Raw genomic sequence first — 24403 nt, forward strand, 5'->3', positions numbered from 1 at the left:
TAGAAGATATTTCAATTTTGATTGGCTAAGCACTAAAATTAATATAATATTATCCAATCAAATTACTAAAATTTGGATTTTATCTTAGTTAAAATTTCGTGAAAAAGTCCCCCTGGTTTCAAGAAAAAAACCCCAAAGATTTTTCTGGTTCCCTCGACATTCTAACAAGAGACCTTGAACTAAACAATATAATATGTATAAATTGGCCTTCCAGTTAATAACCTGACTTATTTATCGGGGATTAAATCAAGGAGTGTTTTTCTCTGATTCCATAGATCTCAATGAATGGACGGGTATTGACAGAGATAATCTCAGTTTTACGTACTGAAAGAATTCGATTAATTAAACACGTGCAACTTATTAATGAAAGAAAGAATTAATAAAACCCCGTTCATTGATTGACCAATCAGATTATAACACCTGTCAATCATGTTGAGGTCAATTTGGGGTCAAGATCTAAAGGTGATAAAACTGTTAATTGCCTCTTACTGATGTATCCGTTAATTGATTCTATTTATTTTTCGCGCGGGATGTCTTGTGTGACGTTTTCGCTTTGATTTGCTAAACACAGGGCTGGTTGAGAACAATGAAGATTATAGAAATTCGATAACCAAATAATTTATCGCTTAAAAGTTGATTATGTAAGAGTTGTAAAGTTCACACCATCTATAATATCGTGTGCATTGGACATTAAAATTGTAATAAACAAAACAACAAACAAGTGTCCACACGTTGGCTACTATAACCTAAGTCGATTTAATTATTTTGACCTCGACAGAGTTCATTAGGAATGAAATGAAATGGGGTTTAACGTCCTACTGTTCTGCTCCTAAACTGGGTTTTAATGAAGACGGGCATACGCCATACAGTCCGCGGTGCGTGAAATTTTGCCCGGGCAGCAGCGCCACGGCCTACTCTTATATCGAATTCCAACTGCCAAGGGATCTTTTACGTGCACGCCAATATGTACACGGGACCTCGGTTTTTGTCCCATCCGAACGACTATTTGAAGCCTATTCGTTCAAACGGCCAAGATAAAACCGATTTTCGAGAACTCGGTGGCACCAGATTAAACCGTGAGTTCGCCACTTCAAGCAGCTCAACTTAACTACTTTAATCAATTAAGTTAATTAAACAACACCTCTTCAGATGGCTAAGCTAACAAAGCTTTAAAAGGGCAATCTCAAAGACAGACAGAGAACTGGGTTCTAATCTTAAAAATTCATCTAGCAGCAAAAGCAAGAGCATGAGATTTAAAAAAACCCCAACAAAAACACATACTTATGGAGAACAAAATGAAATGAAATGGGGTTTAACGTCCTACTGTTCTGATCCTATACTGGGCTAATGAAGACGGGCATACGCCATACAGTGTGCTATGAGGGAAATTTTGCCCGGGCAGCGGCACTACGGCCTACTCTTATATCGAATTCCAACTGCCAAGGGATCTTTTACGTGCACGCCAATGTGTACACGAGACCTCGGTTTTTCGTCCCATCTGAACGACTAGACAGCTTTCCTTGTCAGCCCCTCCGTCCTGCATCACTGACAAGGGAGAACCACGCCGGAAAATCTGGATGAACTTTCTCGGCCAATGCAGGGATCGAACACCCGACCTCCAGGCTAGCGAGCTAGCGCCTTACCCACTTAGCCACGTGATCCCCCTTATGGAGAACAGCTACTGGTGTATTTAAGACGACGTTTCAAAGAGTTTTCTCTCAACGTTATCAAGCTAATAAAATAATATAGATATGAGGCAAATATATATAGAAAAATACAACAACATAACTGAAACCATACATAACAAGATCAAAGGCCTGCACCAACACTAATTAAAATTTACAATGAGCAGATGAGGGAGCTTAATGAGGCCTTGACTCTAACAAGATTGTAGTTGATAATACGTTGAGTTATCCACCCCTGTTAGTTAGAGACTATTGAATTTATATTGATACTGACAGTATCAAGAGAGAGCGAAAGAGATAGAGGGAGGGAGGGAGAAAGAGTAACAGGCGTCGATTTGGTAAAATGAAATGAAATGGGGTTTAACGTCCTACTGTTCTGCTTCTAACCTGGGCTAATGAAGACGGGTCGATTTGGTAAACATGCCAGTCAGTGACCTTGTCTACCAGACAAGCTCTTACCAAACTGCTAGATATAGCAAGTTAATTTTCTAAAGACTTTGATCTGAAGTTCAATCCAGATAAAACAAAACTTTTACTATTCCCTTTTAATCAAAACTGTATCAATGCTGTTAAAGATGTATACATGGATAAGAAGGTCATTAAAGTTACAATTTCATATTTTCTAAGAAAGTCAAAACATAATTATTTCTATGTCTTTTGCTCATTAGGTTGTAAACTCACTATTATACGATCATAGGTGTCATTCTCACACTTAAAACTCATTTACACCGGAAATAACACAATTACCTCCCAATTACCTCCCTTGTATTCTATTCTCCACCATGGAGTAGTTATCTTCAAACGTTTGAATTTGAAGATAAAAATGATATTTTTGCCAATTTCTCAGCTGGCAATAGTGAATTATAGTATTAATAGGATTATTCTTTAACAAGGTAGGACTGTTTATAGATACCATCTATTTTAAGGCTTTATTTTAATAAATTTTAAAAATATGAAATTGCAACTTTAAGGTCATGTCCTCAGATAATCACTTGGGTATCACACCCTGTTAGCAACTTCTTAGTTAGAGTAAATGTAACCCTGAAGAATTTAAAATTTGTATCACCTGTCACTAAATATACATTTTTTAAAACATATTGTATGTAATTATATGGGTGTCACCTTTGGGATTATTCTCATAAAAATATTCATTTATTTTATACAGCATGGCGTAAAAGTATAAGAAGATTATTTTGTATTTCTCAGCGTACACACAGTAATCTTTTACATGTTATTTGTAATGATGTTCCTATAGATTGTCGATTACACAAGAGATTTTTATTATTTTATTTTAGTTCATATCATAGCAGTAATAAACGTTTATGTAGTAAACATGCTCTATATGGAAGTCAGACTACCGTCTCTAATAGTATCAATTTATTTTGTTTTAAATATAATTTATGTAAATATGACCTGTGTTCTTTTAAATTACCTAAAATCGCTAAAGCAATTTTATGTCCAATTACTGATAAACACGTTTAACTCGGAAACAGTATTAGAGAATTTATTACATCTCGAGATATAAACTATAAACTATAATGATGCTAGAAACCTTGACGAAATTCTCAAGTATTTATGTACATCATAGAGAAAAGTGTACTATGATTATGAAATTAAACATTATTATTAAAGGGCGTATGTCTCTATTTTTTGGAACCTTGAAATAGAAAAAAAAAGGTTCTAAAAGCACATATCAATGTAATGAATGTATGTAAAGTGATTTATATTTAATTTTTGAAAAATATATTGTAATTCTAATCAATTATGTTCTGTGAAATATGTGAACAGTTCAAATTGAACGGCAGTCGTTTACACCTGCTTAGTGCATTCTACACGTTTTTAAAATTATTATTTTGCCGTTTGTGAACCAGCCTTTACTAATTACTTCCACATTGTGTTGTAGGGTATGTTTTTATTTGTTCATTAAAAATGGCACCCGAAACAATAGGGTACACGACTCGTGCATTGATTATAAAATGTTAAATGTGTCTTAAATATTGTTAGAATCCCATAGTTTCACGGCATGATAACAACATTAATATTGATTGGATTTATCAGTATTTAATTCTAATTCGTGGTTTTAATTTCGAATAGTATGGGAATGTTGAGTCGGAGACTTAGCTCCTTTAAATATTTTGTTTCAATCGTTGTTTATCAAATTGACGATGTGGGGAGGAAGGTTTGACGATTGATTCTGGTAGGGGGGACTGTTCTGAGGATTTGTGCAGTTTGCAACCTCTGGAAAGTGTGGGCAACTCTCAGGAGAGGCAAAAATCCAAGATGGCGGCCAAAATAGCACAGCGACTTATAGTTGGGTGCAAATGTCATCAAACCGTCCTTGTAATATGTCCCAAGCCATTTTGATGCACCCATATCCCAATATGGCGGAAATCTGGCGGAAATGGTGGAAAAAACGGAAAATAATGTCATATATTCTGGTAAGGCAAATATGGGCTTGTAATATATCGTTTTTAGGGTTTTCATGGATGCTTAGTTCATTTTTGATGGTCTCATGTCAATGAAATCTACATTAGATGTTAAATATGAAACCAAAGTCAGCGCACAGAAGATACAAAGATACGGAAAACATCATTATATATGTAATACGTCATTCATATAGCACCTACTAATATCATAATTTCTAAACCTTCATAGATATATACCTTTCACACGAATCTTTCAAGTGCCTTCAATCAGAGTTCGTGTCAGAAAGTTCTGAATCTAATGAACTGTCTGACTCAGATGTGTCACTAAAGGGGTATCATTATCCTCCTCATCATCACCATCATCAATGTCTACCGATGATCTGAACTTAAGTGGCAAGACCGGGTTTATATACCGTACAGGAATAACCAGTTAGAACCTTATCAGTGTAAAACTAGATGGTCATATTACATTGAGAATTATCTCCAGAGTTTATTTCCAGATTGATTTTCTTACCAGATACCATAAAACTTATTCTTTATATGGGAGAAAATATACTTTTGTAACCTAGAGGCTCGTGTTCGTTCCATGCGTTGGCCGAGAAAGTTTATCGAGCTTTTCTGGCGTGCTCCCTACTTGTCAGTGGTGCAGGGCCGAGGGTCTGGCAAGGGACAACGTATGGTTGTTCGGATGGAACGAAAAATTCATGTCACGTGTACACATTGGCGTGCACGTAAAATATCCCTTGGCAGTTTGAATTCGATATAAGAGTACGCCGTAGCACCACTATCCGAGCAAAATTTCCCTCATGGCACACTGTATGGCGTATGCCCGTCTTCATTAGCCCACTGTCATTAAGTCAACTGGCGTGGTTTCGATTCCCCGGTTGTACGTCTGTCATACCTCGTGGGTTTTCTCCAGGTCGCCCAGTTTCCTTCCACTGCTAAAGACCCCTACACACAAGCGAATTATTGAATAAAATTGAACCAAATGTAAGTCCCGAAATGACCTAGTTTGTGACGTTGGAACGTTAAATCTCCCTCTCTCTCTCTCTCTCTCTCTCTCTCTCTCTCTCTCCCAATCTCCTATTGTAAACAACTACAGTCGATGTTTATTGAACAGATGCGATATTTAACTAACAATTAAAATCAATTTTATTCATTGTTAAATTTTTTGACGTTTTCATTTGATCAAAGTTGAAGTAAATCAATATTGCGCCAAAAGACCTAAATACCGACAATATTGATATTATTAAGGCTGAGTCACACTGATAGATAAGACAAATCCTAGAAAAAGTTCGCCCCTACATTTGATTGGTTACCCCTCGATAAATCCTCTAGTGTGACCCTACCTTTACATCTCACGACAAATTATTGACCACGGAGCATTTGTGAACCCTAAAGATAACAATAATAATATCTTGTATCGGAATATTTATGTATATGACAAGTGCACAATTTAACCTCAAACTGTCAATCCGTCATAAATAAAATCACTTTTATTTAAGGATATTAATTTAATGTGGGTGTAGTCAGAGCAGACATTTTTATACACGACAAAACTACAATTTAACCACAAAATGAGGATAATTAATTTAATGTGGGTGTAGTCAGAGCAGACATTTTTATACACGACAAAACTACAATTTAGCCCCAAACTGAATAACAATAAAGGGATATTATGGAAGATTAGACAAAGAGTTGACAGTTCTCGCTATAATAGTTAAACACATAGATAACGAAAAGACAATATGCTGAGAATCTCCACTCTGAAACGAGATATTAGCTTTTGAATTTTGGGCTAGCCTCGATCATCATTACTAAAGTTGGTACGATAAAAAACAAAGTCTCGATTATCTAAATTGACGCTTAATTTGTTTTAATAAAATGTATTCCAATCCGCAAAATATCACAGGGTAGAGATGACATCGAGAGTTGATTATGATCTGGATAAGTTAATTAATATCTAATTAATAGTTTAGATAACATTTGAGGCCTAAAGAAAGACCTGTAATATTCAGATTTAGCTCTTGTATAATGTATGTTTAAATCATTCTATGATTACATAGTGTATAATAGGTAGATTTAGCTCTTGTATAATGTTTAATTTAATGTAAGTGTAGATACATAAAGCTACACTATCATTCTATGGATAAAGCAGATGGTCATTAGCCATTTTCCTTATATAAATTCAACAAATGTAAGGAGACTTACACCTACCGGGATATTATTCTTCGAATTGCGACTGCCAAGGGTTCTTTCACGTGCACACCCAGGGGCACACGGGACCTTGGTTTTCAGCCCATCCCCAACACCCCCCTCTCTGTGTTAGTCCCGAAAAGACCTAGTTTGTGTTGAATTACCCTCTCTCGCTCTCTCTCTCTCACTCGTCCTTATATTCGTCCTTGACACCAGATGTTCCAGCCATAGAGTTATCGAACACATTGATGTCGAAAATACTTCTTTCTATTTTTGTCTTACAACTACAAACCTGTTGGCGGAGTTTCGATAGGGACAAACATATCACCTTTCATAATAGTTTAATAATGAGGTGCGAAACACATTCTAAACATAACCCACGCTTTTATTACAGGTGCAAATTAATATCTTCTGTCATTCCGACAATCGACCCTGTAGTAAAATTCACGTCATAAAAACAGAAAGTGTTAGCTGTTTCAGTTCCCAAAATAACCAACAAGTGATGAGTGATGTGATAATCTAGAAACATCTGAACAAGAGATAGAGATGTGCAGAAATAACAGACCTAATGATCTACAGTGCATGCGTTAGGCCTCTCTACCTCTTCTCTTCTACAGTGCGTGCGTTAGGCATCTGTACCTCTTCAACCTCCTGGGTTTTCTCCGGGTCCTCCGATTTTCTCCCACTGCTAAAGACCCCTACGAATTATTGAAATAAAATTAAACCATATGTTAGTCCGAAATGACCTAGTTTGTGTCGAGTGGACGTTAAACCCCATTTCTCTCTCTCTCTCTCTGTACCTCTTCTCTTCTACAGTACGTACGTCAGGCGTCTCTACCTCTTCCCTTCTAGAAAAGTGGTAGTAGTAGTAGTAGTAGTGATGTACTAGTAGTAGTAGTAGTGATATACTTACTAGTGGTAGTAGACGTAGTAGTAGTCGTAGTAGTGATGTACTTACTAGTGGTAGTAGTGATGTACTTACTAGTGGTAGAAGACGTAGCAGTAGTAGTAGTGTTGTACTAGTAGTAGTAGTAGTAGTAGTAGTAGTGATGTACTTACTAGTGGTAGTAGACGTAGTAGTAGTGTTAGTAGTAGTAGTGATGTACTAGTAGTAGTAGTGGTAGTGATGTACTTACTAGTGGTAGTAGACGTAGTAGTAGTAGTAGTGATGTACTAGTAGTAGTAGTAGTAGAAATAGTGATGTACTTACTAGTGGTAGTAGACGTAGTAGTAGTAGTTGATTACTAAATAAGGGTCTTGTAAAATAATACCCGAATTTCAGTGTTGGATTTGTGTAGAGAAAACCACGCACAGACCGAGTTATAGGGACTTGGAAAGGAAACAATGTTTGGCGCTAAATGTATTTTTGTACACCTAGTGCGAATCTAAATAGGCAACAAGCGAAATGGCTGTGGTATGAAAACGTAACTCTCGTCAGACACCAAAAGGTCAGTAAAATGAAAAGATGTTGATCGATTCGCCTGAAATTTGACGTGAAGCCCCCCCCCCTCCCAATCAGATTAAAATACAGATCTATATTATTTTTAATACTTTCGTTGGCCTATACTACATAAAGATCTGACCGGTTGTAGTGGAAGGTCGGGTCAGAGGTCATACGATCGGCTTTTGACCCTATGACGTCAGCCATTTGATTAAACAATCAGCGTTTCTAGTTTGTTACCCTCAGTTCCATGCACTTCACACCAACAGACCGTTTCATTGGCTAATCCCTCACATCACCCAGAACGCAGGTTATAAAAACTCTTCCAGATCCTAGTGTAGTAAAGACAAGGAAAACAAAATTTTGAACTAAAAAAAAACGAAACAAAATAGAATCTGTATTTTCATCAAATTGAGGTCTCCCTTATACCACCCGAGTAAATTTCAAGTCCCCACGATCACGGGAAGTACTAACTGTACCAAAGTCATTAGCACCGAAAGTGTAGGTATTGTTTTTATTAATCTGGCATTATACACGTGCACTCGTCCTTAAAGTATAATATACTATGACGTCGGAACTCCTAATTGATATAATCACTATTTTTATTTTGTTGACAGTTTTGGAAGGGGATCAAGATGTAGAAGAGAAAATATGATTTATAATTTTACACCGCGGGAACACAAATTCCTGAAATACTCTCACGTAATTAATATCTTCTTAGTTCTTCTTTTAACCTCTTCAGATCTCATCGTTATTACTTAAAGTCTAGGAGGGTTGGGTGGCTGAATGGTTAGTGTGCGCGCGCTGTATCATAAAGTCTGTCATTGAGTCGATTGGCGTGGTTTCGAATCCCCGGTTGTACGTGACAAGGAGTAGGGACGCCTGTCCAACCTCGTGGGTTTTCTCCGGGTCCTCCGATTTCCTCCCACTGCTAAAGACCCCTATGCGCAAGCGAATTATTGAAATAAAATTTTAAAAAAAAATATGTTAGTCCCGAAATGACCTAGTTTGTGTCGAGTGGACGTTAAACCCATTAAAAAAAACCCCCAAAACCCCCTAAAGTCTAACATTTCAAGTTTAGAAACACAAGAATAATTGTGGTTGGGGTCCATTATCTGAGGGCGAGTTGTGATTGCCTACAAAGAAAATCCAGAACCTATTTCTAAACTCAGGGGGGTCACGGTGGCTTAGTGGGTAAGACGCTGGCTCGCTAGCCTGGAGGTCGGGTGTTCGATCCCTGAATTGGCCGAGAAAGTTCATCCAGATTTTCCCTCGTGTGTATCCCCTTGTCAGTGATGCAGGACGGAGAATCCAACAAGGACAGCCGTCTAGTCGTTCGGATGGGACTGCGTGCACTTAAAGATCCCTTGACAGTTGGAATTCGATATAAGAGTAGGCCGTAGTGTTGCTGTCCGGGCAAAATGTCCCCCATAGCACACCATATGGTGTATTTCCGTCTTCATTATCCAAGTTTGGGGCAGAACAGTAGGACGTTAAACCCCATTTCATTTCATTTCAAAACTCAGTTATAAAAAAAAGAAACCAGAGCCTTGTTCTGGATTTGTGTTTTGCATGGGAGCCATGGTCGCTCGGCAAGTAAGGGCGCTTGCTCACTACTCAAGGGGAGTCATAGTCGCTCGGCAAGTAAGGGCGTTTGCTCACTACTCGGGCGGCCCACGGATTCGTTTCTCGTTTTGGCCTGGATATTCGAGCGTGATTTCTCCCTTTTAATGGTGCAGGACGGTAGTAAGGATGGTGCGAAAAATTGAAGTGCACGTAAAAGAACCGTTGACTGGTGGATTTGGACGAAAAGCCGGAGGAAGCAGTAAAATGCCCACCATAGCACACTACTCCCGTTGGTGCAAAAGGTTCATTTCATTACGTCGACAACTTTATAAAGTTCGCAAATTGACATTTATCTCTTAAAGGGACAATAACACTCTTGCTGGCTTGACAGCTCCAGAAAATAAAAAAATAGCCTTATTCTAAGTACTAGATGTGTTAGTGTCCTATACTACCTGTTGTGTAAATTATCCATTAAATCCTATTTTACTTGTCCAAAGGGTTCAAAAATATTTTTAAATACAAGTCACATTTTAAAAGCTTTACGTCAGACTTTTCAAATCATTTAGTTGACTTTTTCCAATTTTTTAAATTAGGTGTGTTAAGATGAAATTTGTATCATCAATTAATTGGAATATTGTAAAATAGTACAATTTGTTGACCAGAATAAAGATTGGGACATATTATTCAGTTACAACAAGAGTGGTATTGAGCCTTTAACATTTGGAATTTAAAGGAGAGTAAATGGACACCACCCTTCTGCTCATGTAACCATGGCAACACGCATTATGTTCACATGAAGTAACAACAAGTAGTATTAACAAGAAACAGAACTTCCCAGGAATTGCAAAACTGATAAAAAAAAGCCATTTAAGCGCCGAAAACAAATATGTTTTGCCAAGATCACACCAGTACACTTAATAATAAGGAGAATATATGTTGTTGTTTTTTTTGAGAAGGTATGTACGCCTGGATAATTTTCACCAGAGATCAGATCTATTACCATCTTGGTTTTAATTGGTGCTCAATTAACATGTTAGTTATTATTACAGGGCTATTAACATATTCCATATCTATTTGCGTACTTATAGATAAGAGGGGGAGAGAGAATGGGGTTTAACGTCCACTCGACACAAACTAGGTCATTTCGGTACTAACACACGGTTCAATTTTATTTCCATAATTCGATTGCGCGTAGGGGTCATTAGCAGTGGGAGGAAACCGGAGAACCCGGAGAAAACCCACGAAGTTGGACAGGCGACCCTACTCCTTGTCACGTACAACCGGAGATTAGAAACCACGCCAGTTGACTCAATGACAGACTTTATGATACAGCACGCACGTGCTAACCATTCAGCCCCCCCCCCATAGATGAGAGGGAAGCCACGGTGGTTAAGTGAGTAAGACGCTGGCTCGCTAGCCTGGAGGTCGGGGTGGTCGACCCCTTCATTGGCCGAGAAGGTACATCGGGATTTTCCGACGTAGTTTCCCCTTGTCAGTGGTGCAGGACGGAGGGCCTGACAAGAATAGCGGTCTAGTTGTTCGGATGGGACGAAGAACCGAGGTCCCGTGTATACATTGGGTGCACGTAAAAGATTCTTTGGCAGTTGGAATTCGATATAAGAATAGGTCATAGTGCCGCTGCCCGGGCAAAATTTGCCTCATAGCACACTGTATGGCGTATGCCCATCTTCATTAGCCCAGTTTAGGAGCAGAACAGTAGGATCATAAACCTTATTTCATTTCATTATTGACCAGAGAGAGAGAGAGAGAGAGAGAGAGAGAGAGTGGGAAGAGAGAGAGAGAGAGAGAGAGAGAGAGAGAGAGAGAGAAAGGCTTTTAACGCGGTCTCGACAAGAGCTAGGTCATTTCGGGACTAGCATATGTTTCAATTTCATTTCAATAATTCATTTGTGCGTAGGGGTCTTTAGCAGTGGAAGGAAACCGGAGGACCCGGAGAAAATCCACGAGGATGGACAGACAACTCTACTCCTTGTCACATACAACCAGGAGTTTAACGTGATCTAGACAAGAACTAGGTCATTTCGGAATAAACGACCCTACTCCTTCTCACCTACTGGATTTGATATATTTGTGTTGTTTATTGCTTCAAACGTGTGTCTTGTCCACAGGTTGGTCTTGTGGGTATTGTTTGTGTTTAGTGCGGTCCTCCTGCATTGACTATTATAAACAAGTACAACAAATATGTCGGCCATGTCAAAATATCAACTACTATGGTTTTTATAATTTTTTCTATTTTCTACTTTATTGCCTCCAATTATAAAAATATGAACTATTACCGTTTTCTCATTAGGCTGGATAAATTAACGGCTTCCTTATTAATTCTCTATTCACTTTCAACCTGAAGTTCTTGGTTTGTTATTTTGAGCGCGATGTGAATATTATTGATTTATGCTTTCAATCCGGAAAATTTGGGATCCAAACAAATGTCTACTGCTGTGAACATAACCAGACTGGTGTCAACACACTCCTGCTACTTTAGGCATTATTATTTAACCTCGGTGGAAGCGGACGTAAAATACAACTAACTCACACAACAAATCGACAGACACAATCAAAATCACACTTACAAAGTCCAGATTCTTGTAAAAATTAACATGAAATGGGTTTAAAGTTTTACTGTTCTGCTCCGACTGGGCTAATGAAAACAGGCATACCCCATACAGTGTGCTATGTGGGACAGTTTGCCCGGACAGTCAAGGGATCTTTTACATGAACGCCAATGTGTACACGGTATTTCTTCCCATCCGAATGACTGAATTCCATCTGCCGATTGGTAAGTTCCCGTGCAAGTCAATAAGTACCCTTCCTGCTGGACGATGCCCATGTATCATTTCAAGTATGATTAAAATAAGCCTATGTTTGATTAGACCGCTGTTTGACCTGACCTCCCCATTGATCCCCTCGCATTAATTCAAGTGACCCGCTGATTACTTTCTGTAACATGAAAGCGTGTAACTATTTGTTAATTATTTGTTAATTAGACACAAAGTCTCTGTCACTAATTCGCATGTTTATGATCCCTTTCATCAGACACACCCGTCATTATTATCCCAGTCGGGGCAGAACAATAGGGCATTAAACCCCATTTCATTTCATTACAATTAATGGGATGAGAGGGCTAAAGTCACACTCCCCGCAGTGACTGGGCGATTCTAGTGCTGGTTTGATCCCGGTGTGAGCGGTGTCTGCCGAGATCGCCCCTTGTGATTTTCCAGTTTGATGTTTCTTTTCTTGATCACTACATAAAAATTCGTTAAGTTAGACTAGATTAAGCTATTCATAAGTATAACAAACAAATCCTATTGTTTAAAACAATGAAATGTTATGCATGTTTAGGTTGTCAATGATTCATATTGTTTAAGAAAAACGCAGATCTTATGCTCTTACATTCTTTTACAATGGCTGCTATTTCATACCGGTTATTTCTCTTGTGTGACGTTTGGCTTAACTAATGCCCGGGTTTATTTCTAAAGCACAATGTCGCGATTGAATAATGAAATGTGGCAGTTTTAAGTACTAGGAGATCTTCTGTTATTATATTTGTCACAATGAATACTATTCCATACCACTTAATTGTCTTGTGTGACGTTTGGCTTTACCAATGTTCCTGTTCATTTCTATAGCAAAATGCCACGATTGAATAATTGATTTTGGAAGCTTTAATCGATATAATTAAAAGCATATAATTATGGTACCTGGCAATGTTTATTTCTATGGTTACGAGTGCAATGCGAGAGATGACAATTTTGTCTACTCTTTTCCAATTTATAATGGTAGAGGTTTAGTTTATATGTTTTGTTTGTCCCATTCGAACGACTAAGCATACCCCCCCCCCCTTAGACCCACAGGCGACATCCCTGACAAATGAGAGAGAGAGAGAGAGAGAGAGAGAGAGAGATGGGTTTAACATCTACTCGACACAAACTAGGATGACCCGGAGAAAACCAAAGAGGTTGGACAGGCGACCCTACTCCTTGTCACGTACAACCGGGGAATCGATATCACGCTAGTTAACTCAATGACAGACCTTATGATTCAGCGCGCATGTGCTAACCATTCGGCCATCCAACCCCCCACTAACAAATGAAGACCAAGGCAGGTAAACTTTGAGATATTTTTTCGTCCTGTCTAAACGACTAGGCACACCTTGTCAGTTCAACACTAACCCTAACCCTGGTAACTAAGCCTCAAGATATGCGCCCATTTTAGGTTATAATATTTTAGTTTATATCGACTTTCCGGATAAGTAAAATCTTGTAGACAGACGTTTATATGTGTATCTTGAGAACTGGATATTGAAAGCTATCGGTGTATCAACAATAACAGATTATCCAGAGTGCTAGATTGTATTAACAATATTAGATGTATCGAGAGGACTGGATATTGAAAGCTATCGATGTGTTAATAAAATAAAAGTAGGACCACTTACAGCTATTTATAGTGTGACGGAAGTGGGATATCGAAAATGGGTTTTTCCACAAACCAGTTACATGAAAGTGACTTTTTTAATGACAACAAAACGACGTATTTAATATCAACGGGGGATATTTAATATACCAACTTTATTGGTTTCTACTAAATCAAGGTTAGTTACTTCATTGTTGATATTGGGTTTGTTAGACGGAGTCCTAGGTTAATAATTGTTGATGATTTGAACAACACGAGCAACACAATGACAATGATTCAATCTACGTCTAATCCACCATGGTGAATAACATACCGGATTTGATAAATATATACATCTACTCTACCCCCCCCCCCCCTCTCTCTCTCTCTCTCTGTAATATGCGCTATTGTACGGGATACAATATTTGATAAATATATAGGCCTACATCCACTTTACCCTGCCCTCTCTCTCTCTCTCTCTCTCTCTCTCTCTCTAGTCTCTGTTCTTTATGTGAACCACTACAATTGGTAAACTATACCCCCCCCCCCCCCCCCCCCCCCCCGAAAAAAACATGTGATCTCTCTCTCTCCCCCCTCTCTCTCGTGGGTTTTCTCCGGGTACTCCCAGGACTGAAGATCCCTACGCCCAGCTCTCTCTCTGTAATTTGCGCTATTGTATTTACATTCGTCCTTGACACCAGATGTTTCAGCCTGAGGTTTATCGAACACATTTTTTCTTACAACTCCCACCCCCTCTCTGTGAGTTGAATATCTATATACATATTACAACACGTGAACTATATTATAATACATACAATGTAACTGGTGTGTATAGGGGTGACAACACATGTAATGTCATATCTTAATGGCTTTGAAAGGGACACCACAATACCATACTATCTCTAAATAATATATAATACTAAATCATACGATTTACTGTCATAGAGTGACACACTCGACAAACCTCGGCAGATTCCGCTACTCTACATCTAGCCTCGGCTGTATGACGTTACTCTACATCTATCCTCGGCTGTATGACGTTACTCTACATCTACCCTCGACTGTATGACGTTACTCTACATCTACCCTTGGCTGTATGACGTTACTCTACATCTAGTCTCGGCTGTATGACGTTAGTTACTCTACATCTAGTCTCGGCTGTATGACGTTACTCTACATCTAGTATCGGCTGTATGACGTTACTCTACATCTAGTCTCGGCTGTATGACGTTACTCTACATCTAGCCTCTGCTGTATGATGTTACTCTACATCTAGCCTTGGCTGTATGACGTTACTCTACATCTAGTATCGGCTGTATGACGTTACTCTACATCTAGCCTCTGCTGTATGACGATACTCTACATCTAGCCTTAGCTGTATGACGTTACTCTACATCTAGCCTTGGCTGTATGACATTACTCTACATCTACCCTCGGCTGTATGACGTTACTCTACATCTAGCCTTGGCTGTATGACGGTAAATCATATGTACCTACACTTTTAGAAAGAAGTTCTCAAAATTTCATTTTCACTTTAGTTGTCCTTGTTTAAAGAAACTTGGATAAACTTGAAAGAAAGGAGAGAGAGAGGGATATTAAACGTCCAATCGACACAAACTAGGTCATTTCGTGACTAACACACGGTACAGTTTTATTTCAATAATTCGCTTGCGTGTAGGGGTCTAATTAGCAGTGGGGGGAAACCGGAGGACCTGGAGAAAACCCACGCGGTTGGACAGGCGACCCTACTCCTTGTCATGTACAGCCGGGGAATCGAAAACACGCCAGTATTACCCCTATTATGTCCAAAAATTGCGCCATGCGATGTACTTTCATGAAGTAACAGTAGCTGTGAACAGGGCAACATTCTACTCAATAGAAATAAAACCTCTGTACAATTTATTTTCATAGAGTGGCTTTTTACGGGGCACCGCATTTGTACGGGGCACCGCATTGCCGTACTATCTCCAAAAATTGCTTCATACTTTGTACTTTCCATAAGTGACGATGGATTTACAGGTGGCATCATAATGTTGTACTATCTCCAAAAATTGCGCCACTCTGTGTTCTTTCAGAGTGTGACAATGGAGCACCGCATGACCGTACTCTCTCCATAAACTGCTTCACACGATGTAGTTTCATACGATGCACTTTCATCGTGACATGAAATGAAATGGGGTTTAACGTCCTACTGTTCTGCTCCGAACTGGGCTAATGAAGACAGAGAAATTTTGCCCGGGCAGCGACACTCTGGCCTACTCTTTTATCGAATTCTAACTACCAAGGGATCTTTTACGTGCACGCTAATGTATACACAGGACCTCAGGTTTTCATCACATCTGAACGACTAGACAGCTGTTCTTGTCAGGCCCTCCGTCCTGCACCACTGACAAGGGGAAACCACATAGGAAAATCCCGATGAACTTTCTTGGTCAATGCAGTGATCGAACATGCGACCACCAGGCTACCGAGACAGCGTCTTACCCACTGTGGTGCCCTTTGTCACCTTAATACCGTACTATCTATATAATTTGCATCATAATGTGACAACAGCTTTGAATGGAACAACATAATATGGCGTGACCGTTTGACATGACTTGTGGAATATGTCTAGCCTCGTTCTTCGAGTCCCTTGTCACAAATAGCGCTGAAACGCATAATGGTACACGATTCATGTACCGATGGTAAAATGTTTATTTTGTGTTAAATATTGGATATCAGAAGCCCATCTTTTCCTGGTAAGATCACAACATCAATGTTGGTTTAAATGGACAAATAGTTTTTGTTTTCAATGTCGAAGATGGTATTGATCGAGTTAGAGACCTAGCTACTTTAAGTTGTGTAGACAGACAGCTTAAATTTAGTACGAGGATCCCCGGTTACACCCTTGGTATTTATGTCATGATGTGACGAGGCATAGGGAGCTTGCGTTTCGTCATGGGTTCAGGGGCGGATTTTGTCCAATTCGTCTAAAAAACTTTTTCTGCTGAACATTATATGAGGGGGGGGGGGGGTATTGGAGCGGCCATGGAGCGATGATGATCATGTTGTATGTGGCCGGTGACTTTAAGGGCCGCCACGCCATCGCTGGAGTCTTACTGGGCCAGGTGTGCTGGTGTGGGCTGGAATTCGGAATCCTGCAATGGGGATTCCGAATTTCTTCCGAAAATTTCATCGGATTCTCCCAACACTGTCGCCCGCAAATTTACTAATTATTAAGTCGCTGCACCCTGTTTGTGGGGATACGCCAGAAACGTCTGCCGATGGTTCATAACTCCAAAAAAAAAATCAATTTTAAGGCCTCAGCAAAATTTGATGATAGCTGGTCATGACGATACAATGATAATATGTTAATTAATAATTTCACAGGTTGATGGTTGTAAATTACTGTCAGGTCGGGGTTTTGGCCTAATTTAATCGATTTATGAGATATTTTATTTGACAGAGATTATAATCAGATATGCCACCAAATCGCATATTTGGGGTTAATTTTTCAAAATTTTCATGGTCATTCAAAGGGGCCGCTCCGACATGGGAGCCCGGGCCAGGAACCGGCCCCAATCCACCCCTGCATGGGTTTATTTGTTAGGATACCTGGTTATATCCATCTTCGGTATCTGGGTGGGTGGTGGGGGTGGATGGTTGATTAGTTAGCACGTGTGCGCTGTATCATAAGGTCTGTCATTGAGTCAACTAGCATGGTTTGGCTTCCCCGGTTGTACGTGACAAGGAGTAGGATCGCCTGTCCAATCTCGCGGGTATTCTCCGGGTCCTCCGGTTTCCTCCCACTGCTAAAGACCCCTACGCGCAAGCGAATTATTGAAATAAAATTGAACCATATGTTAGTCCCGAAATGACCTAGTTTGTGTCGAATGGACGTTAAACCCCATTTCTCTCCCTCTTTGGTATCCCCAGTGGTCTCATTTTTATTTCAATCCACTAACCCCTGGATTCATCTACGTGGGGGGGGGGCACGTATTCAAATTATCTACCCTTGATGACTGGGCTATTTTTATCGACCAATCAAAATATTCGTTAAATACAAGTAACTCTCATTTTGCTGCAACAAACAAGTCGCCATATTGTTGTGAACGTAAACAATGAGGATAGGTTATTTTCAGTGACTAATAAAAATATGTTACACGTGGATTTTCTCCGGGTTCTCCGGTTTACTTCCACTGCTAAACAGCCAGACATCGGTATCGCATTTAAAGTGCATTTCCTGCGATATAACTCTCTATTTTAGAAAAAAAAATCAAATGATATGTCCATTTTGCATCATTTTGTTGTAGTATTGGGTAGTATGTCGTGTTATTGAGGTCGTATTGGGATTGGGTAAATCGTCCCACCTGAATTTGAACAGCCGTCTTCATCCGCCAAGTCGGTAAGAACAGTAGGACGTTTTACCCCATTTCTTTTCATTTTATTTCATTTGAGTTTGAACAGATTTCACAACACAGATTTGAAACACCGTTGATTTAAAAGAAGAAATTATCGTTCTTTATCTCTGGTTTATACTCAAATAAATCAATTATCACGATAAACTAATTTATTACTTCTTTGTGTTCTGAGTGAAGAGATAATAATGTCATTTCTCTGCGGAGCTTTTCTTTCTTTTAGACTAACAAAAAGCAGGAATTCTACAAAATCAATATCACACAATCAAAACACAATAATATAATAACTTCCGACTGCAATCTTTTCGATTTAGGTCACACTAAAGGATTAAAGTAGCCGAACCACTTTGTTTTCGGGGTACGGAAGGTGGGGGGGGGGGGGGTAGATGGCCGAATGGTGAGAACGTGCGCGCTGTATCATGAGGTCTGTCATTGAGTCAACTGGGGTGGTTTCGATTCCCGGGTTGTCCGTGACAAGGAGTAGGGTCGTCTGTCCAACCTCGTGGGATTTCTCCGGGTCCTCCGATTTGCTCCCACTGCTACAGACCCTACACGCAAGCGAATTATTGAAATAAAATTGAATCATGTGTTGCAACGCAGCAGCAAGTTCTTGGACATTGGCAGGACGTTGTTGACGTTGACGTAACCTCTGTCCAAGCATGTCCCAGACATGCTCGATGGGGGAGAGGTCGGGACTCAGTGCTGGCCAAGGTAATGTGGTGATGTTCTGTTGTTGGAGGTAACCTGTAACGATCCTGGCCCTGTGACATCTTGCGTTGTCATCCTGGAAGATGAAACGGCGGCCATGACGTCGTGCGAACGGCACAACATGGACTGCCAAGATGTTGTCCCGGTAGTACTGGCCTGTAACACGCCCTGCAACAACATGTAAAGCCGTTCTTCCAGCAATAGTGATGCCTCCCCACACCATAACAGAACCACCCCCAAATCGATCATGTCTGATGACGTTAACGTCTTGGAAGCGCTCGTTTCGACGACGCCACACCCTCCTACGTCTGTCCAAAAAATCAACAGTGAACCTTGACTCATCTGAAAACATCACATTGCTCCAGCGTCGATTATCCCAGTGTTGACGATCCCTACACCAACGACGTCTTGCCTGAATGTGATGATCTCTCAAACAAGGGATCACGCGAGGACGTCGGGCGCGAAGGTGACCCCTATGCAGTCGATTCCGAATCGTCTGGCCACTCACTCTCACACCAGTGTCTGTTTAAAGACGAGCGCTGATCTGATTTGCTGTGATGACACGATTTCTCAAGGCCAAGGTACGGATAAATCGATCCTGGGCTTGAGTTGTCGCCCTTGGTCGACCTGAGCGTGGTCTGTCCTGTACAGATTGTGTATCACGGTATCTGGACCATAGCCTGCTTATGACAGACTGAGAAACATTCATCGTCCGCGCCACAACCGCCTGTGTTGTGCCGATCTGTAGCATGCCAAGGGCACGTAACCTTTCATTTTGGGTAAGCCGACGCATATCAAAATTTGTTTTCTGGTCACTAAAACAATTAAACTGATGTTTCCACCCTGGAATTCAATGCCACAATGACTGTAACATTCAAAGTCAGAGTCGTGCAAATCTTGGGTTGGACCCCCATGATGATCCCAAGCATCACCTGCATTCCATGCGGTAGCTATTGGTGCGTTTGGGCGTCACATGTAACTGGAAATGTTTCTTCTGTTAGGTTCTATAGTGACTTTTTTCGTAGTCATTTGCATATTTTAGTATTATGCCCCCAAAATCAAATATCCCCTACTTTTTTTGAATAGTATATTAAGATGAAGCCCTATTTATACTTTTCTCAGCAAGTTAATGCCCTATTGACAGTTGAAAATGGAAATAAGAGTTTCTGCAAAACTTCTTTATTTTCTTCTTCTTTTATACCATCTACAACTCGAGAATGGAATCTACTCGATCTTTCTACTAGAAACTAACCTACTTTATCCTCTTTGAAATCTATACTCTGCTACCTTGATCAAATTATACCTTCAGCTTACTACTTTGACAGAAGAAAAAATCAAATTCACCATTCTCGCCTTCTACTCTCTTCCAGTGATTTAAACGGACATCGTTTTCTCAGACATATTTCTGACAGCCCTACATGCGATTGTGGCCCCGCCTTTGAAGACTCTGAACATTTTCTTTTAATTTGCCCCTTACATTCAGATGCACGATCTGCGACTATATCATTAGCGTGTATATAGCCATCTTATAATTTAAATGAAATGAAATGAAATTGGGTTTAACGCCCTACTGTTTTGCTCCGAACTGGGATAATGAAGACGGGCATACGCCAAACAGTGTGGTATGAGGGAAATTTTGCCCGGACAGCGGCACCACGGCCTACTCTTATATCGACTTCCAACTGTCAAGGGATCTTTTACGTGCACGCCAATGTATACACTAGACCTCGGTTTTTCATCTCATCCGAATGACTAGACAGCTGTCCTTGTCAGGCCCTCCGTCCTGCCTTCTTATAATGTAATGATTCCTCTACTTTACATTACTTTACTTTTCAATATATATTTATGTTTGTACTTTTATGGGGTGGGGGGATCTATAGGCTTCTGCCTGTTCCCCAATGTGAATAAATACTGTTTAGAAAAAAAAAATAAAATAAAAATAAGTGTAGCTCATAACGTCCTAATTGGGTACCGCGTTGTGTAAAATCATCTTCATGAACAGAACAGTAAGACATTAAACCTCAATTCATTTCATTCCATTTCTTTATATTTCAGCATGGACATTTTCAAGATACACTGATTATTGCATTCTGTTGATAAGAAGTACTGCCAGACAGCCACATCCGCGAATCGTATTGGACCATAAAGACCACTTACCAACACAGAAATAGCATATCGCGTTAATTAGGAACTAATATGCATAAATATAAATTCAATGACGTCACAAACGTTCAATACACGTTATCTCACATGTAGCTACATTAAGACATCAACTGCGCTTTTGTTTCAAGTCCACCCCAACAGAATTTTGTTTTTGTGTAATTGCGCCTATTTGTGTAATTGCGCCTATTTGCAGCAAATGGTGTGTAGTCAAGTTCATCAGGTCTGTCATTGAGTGTGTTTGTAGGGCCGCCTGACTAACCTTGCCAGGGTTTTCCGTTTTACGCCTACATCTTAAGAGGCGATGCGTGCACATCGTGTGAAGTTAAGACCATTAGGTTTTTCATTGAGTGTGTTGGTTTCGATACCAGACTTATACGTGACCATTGGTAGGATCGCCTGCCTATCTAAAGAGCCGATGCGTCAAGCGAATTATTGAGATAAAGTTATACACTGTATTAATCCCAAAATAAATTAGTAAGTGGTGAGAGGACCCCACCCCCTGCACACAACAAAATGGCCGAATGTACCAATGAAAACGCCGAGGAAGAGTGTAGTATTTGTTTATCCGGTTTTAAACAGCCTAAGTCAATTGACTGTCAACATAAATTCTGTTTTAAATGCCTGGAGGACCACGTTACAAAATCGGCAAAGAAGAATTTATTTGATTGTCCACTGTGTAGACGAAGAACCAAAGTTCCGGACGGGGGTGTTAAGGAATTTAAATCGACTAAAACAGACACGAATGATAATTGTACACGGGCTGAACAGAACAGTAGTGGGGCTTCGAATAAAACGGTTCCTGTCCGCTCGGTTAAGGCCCTACAGGTAATGGGAAACATTCCCAGGCCCATTAGCAGCGACATCTCTAATATTAGTCAAGGTGCAACATCATTAATTAATATTGCCAATTCTCCAGTGAATACAATCAACAATAAAGATGGACCAATTGTTAAAGCTATTTTTAATTTAAATGATATTTTTATGAATGAGAGGTGTGAAGGCCCACGAATCAACGTTAACGGATTCCAGTGGTACATCGAAGTGGAACAACGCAGTGTTAAAGACAACCCAGTTATATATATCCAGTTGTTTTTAGAAAATGCTTTAAAACCACCGTATAAGTCCACCAAAGGTAAGAGACAATGATTTGTTTTTTTTATGTGTCCCAATAATGTCTTATTAGCAATGGTGGATGCTTTTATAGACTTAGCAGGCTGATGCCCAGGGCTTCAAAATCTAGTTGTATAAAATACTGCCATAAGCCTTTCTTTCACGCTTAAAGTAGCTAAGTCTCTAACTCAATATCATCCAAAATCTTCAACATTGAAAACACAAATTATTTGTCAATTTAAATCAACATCGATGATATCCAATATTTAAGACAAAATAAACATTTTGCCATTGGTACACGAATCGTGTACCATAATGCGTTCCAGCCCCAGTTCTACCAAGAGACTCGAGGAACGAAACTAGACATATTGCACCAAACTAAACGGCGTATGTAGACTGGAATAACCAGACGCTAGAAATTTGCATTCGATTGAGACTGCGGGCTTATTTCGCGGAACATAACTGATTTGAAATTAGAGTAAAAACGGAAACCATTGAATGTATATCAGTTTATATACATTCATATTACAGTATTATATGAGTTGCGACCCACTTGTGTCAATTTCTAGGTCCCAAATGTTAGCGATTTAGCCCCTTTAACACAATAGTTTGTTTTACTGCAATTTCTAATCAGGTATGTTCTGCAAAATACACCAGAAGTCTCAATTGAATGGCAATCTTTAGCGTCTTGTTATTCGAGTCTACACGGATGATATTTATTGCGCATGCTATCCAGATAAGAATATAGCCACACCATTTGACATGACTTGTGGAATATATCTAGCCGCGTTCTTTGAGTTCCTTTTTCCAAATGGCGCTGAAACGTATTTTGGTACACGATTTGTCTTGAATATTGGATATCAGAAGCCCATCTTTTCCCTGTAAGATCACAAGACCAATGTTGATTTGAATTGACAAATAATTAGTGTTTTCAATGTTGAAGATTTTTGATGATATTGAGTTAGAGACTTAGCTACTTTAAAGATACATTATGGGAGATTAGATAAAGAGTGGCAGTTCTCACTATAATAGTTAAAAACTAGATAATGAAAAGGGAATTTTCTGAACCGAGATATTAGCTTATGAATTTCTCGGCTTAGCCTCTATCATCATTACTAAATCGGTGCACTAAAACACATAGGCTCAATGAGCGTTGAGCAGCATATCGAATTCCAATCCAGTAAATAACGCAGGATAGCGAAGGCATCGAGAGTTGATTATGGTCTGGATATTCTAATTAATGTCTAATTAATTATTTAGATAACAATTCAGAACTAAAGAAAGACCTAAACTAGGCAGATTTAGCTCTTGCATAATGTATGTTTAAATGTAATTAACTTAAACTGCGATGAGCTATTAACAGAAATTTGAATTACCGAACTTCAAAATGAAATAGGGTATGTTGGTTTTTATTTAATTTATAGAAACGGTTGGATAATATTTTTATCAAATTTATTTTACAGGGTCGTGTTCTTACATCTTTAAACTAGATAACCGTCTGGATGATCGTAATTCAATCGTCAAACAACGTGAACTGAAATTTCCAATCTTACAAATCAGCAGAATTCGTGGAGAGAAGGTGGAGTGGAACTTGTTAAAAGATCCTCACAACGGATTCCTGGACAGCGAACATAACTTCACTATACAATATAAGATTATAATTATAGATATATAGGACACGGTTTATAGGAAGGGATGGGGGCCCAGTGGTGTAACGCATACGCTTTAGATAATAAGGTCGCCTTCCCAAACCCTCCGGGTTCTCCACCCCCCCCCCCCAAAATTCTGAAGACACCTACATGCACGCGAATAACTGAATATACATATAATTATACCATATGGCAGTCTCGAAATTACCTGGTTTGACGTTACCCCCCCCCCCCCCCCTTCTCTCTTTGTCACCTAGAAGTGGATCGCAACGCATATAATAATGTAATATGAATGTATATTAAATGATTTATATTCAATCGTTTCTGTTTTTACTCTAATTTCAAATCAGTTGTGTTCTTTCACCGGGTCGCTTCATTAGAAGGCATTCTGGCACGCGAATTTTGAAATTTTCATTTTGTCTTAAATATTGGATATCAGAAACCCATCTTTTCACGATAAGATAACAACAGCAATGTTGATTTAAATTGACAAATAATTCGTGTTTGCAATGTCGATGACTGTGGATGATATTGAGTTACAGACTTGCCTCCTTTAACAATGATCATGTATGTACTGCAGCAAGTAAAAAAAATTATAACCATCTTGGTACTCGATTTATAAGAACGTAGGTGCTGATTGGCGTACATGTGAAGA

The 24403-nt window shown here is 39.4% G+C and overlaps 1 protein-coding gene and 1 long non-coding RNA gene across 2 annotated transcripts in view; one reads left to right on the forward strand and one right to left on the reverse strand.

The window, feature by feature from the left end:
* LOC126810675 (neuromedin-U receptor 2) overlaps nt 1–24403 on the reverse strand; it is a 147946-nt gene that overhangs the window by 107531 nt on the left and 16012 nt on the right. The gene's annotated exons all lie outside the window — the stretch shown is intronic.
* Nucleotides 13765–24066, forward strand: LOC126811370 (uncharacterized). Its single transcript, XR_007675580.2, has 3 exons — nt 13765–13920; nt 20882–22121; nt 23563–24066. It is a non-coding gene; the product is annotated as an uncharacterized LOC126811370 (long non-coding RNA).

The sequence above is a fragment of the Patella vulgata genome, chromosome 2, assembly GCF_932274485.2.
Source record: "Patella vulgata chromosome 2, xgPatVulg1.2, whole genome shotgun sequence".
Classification (NCBI taxonomy): domain Eukaryota; kingdom Metazoa; phylum Mollusca; class Gastropoda; family Patellidae; genus Patella; species Patella vulgata.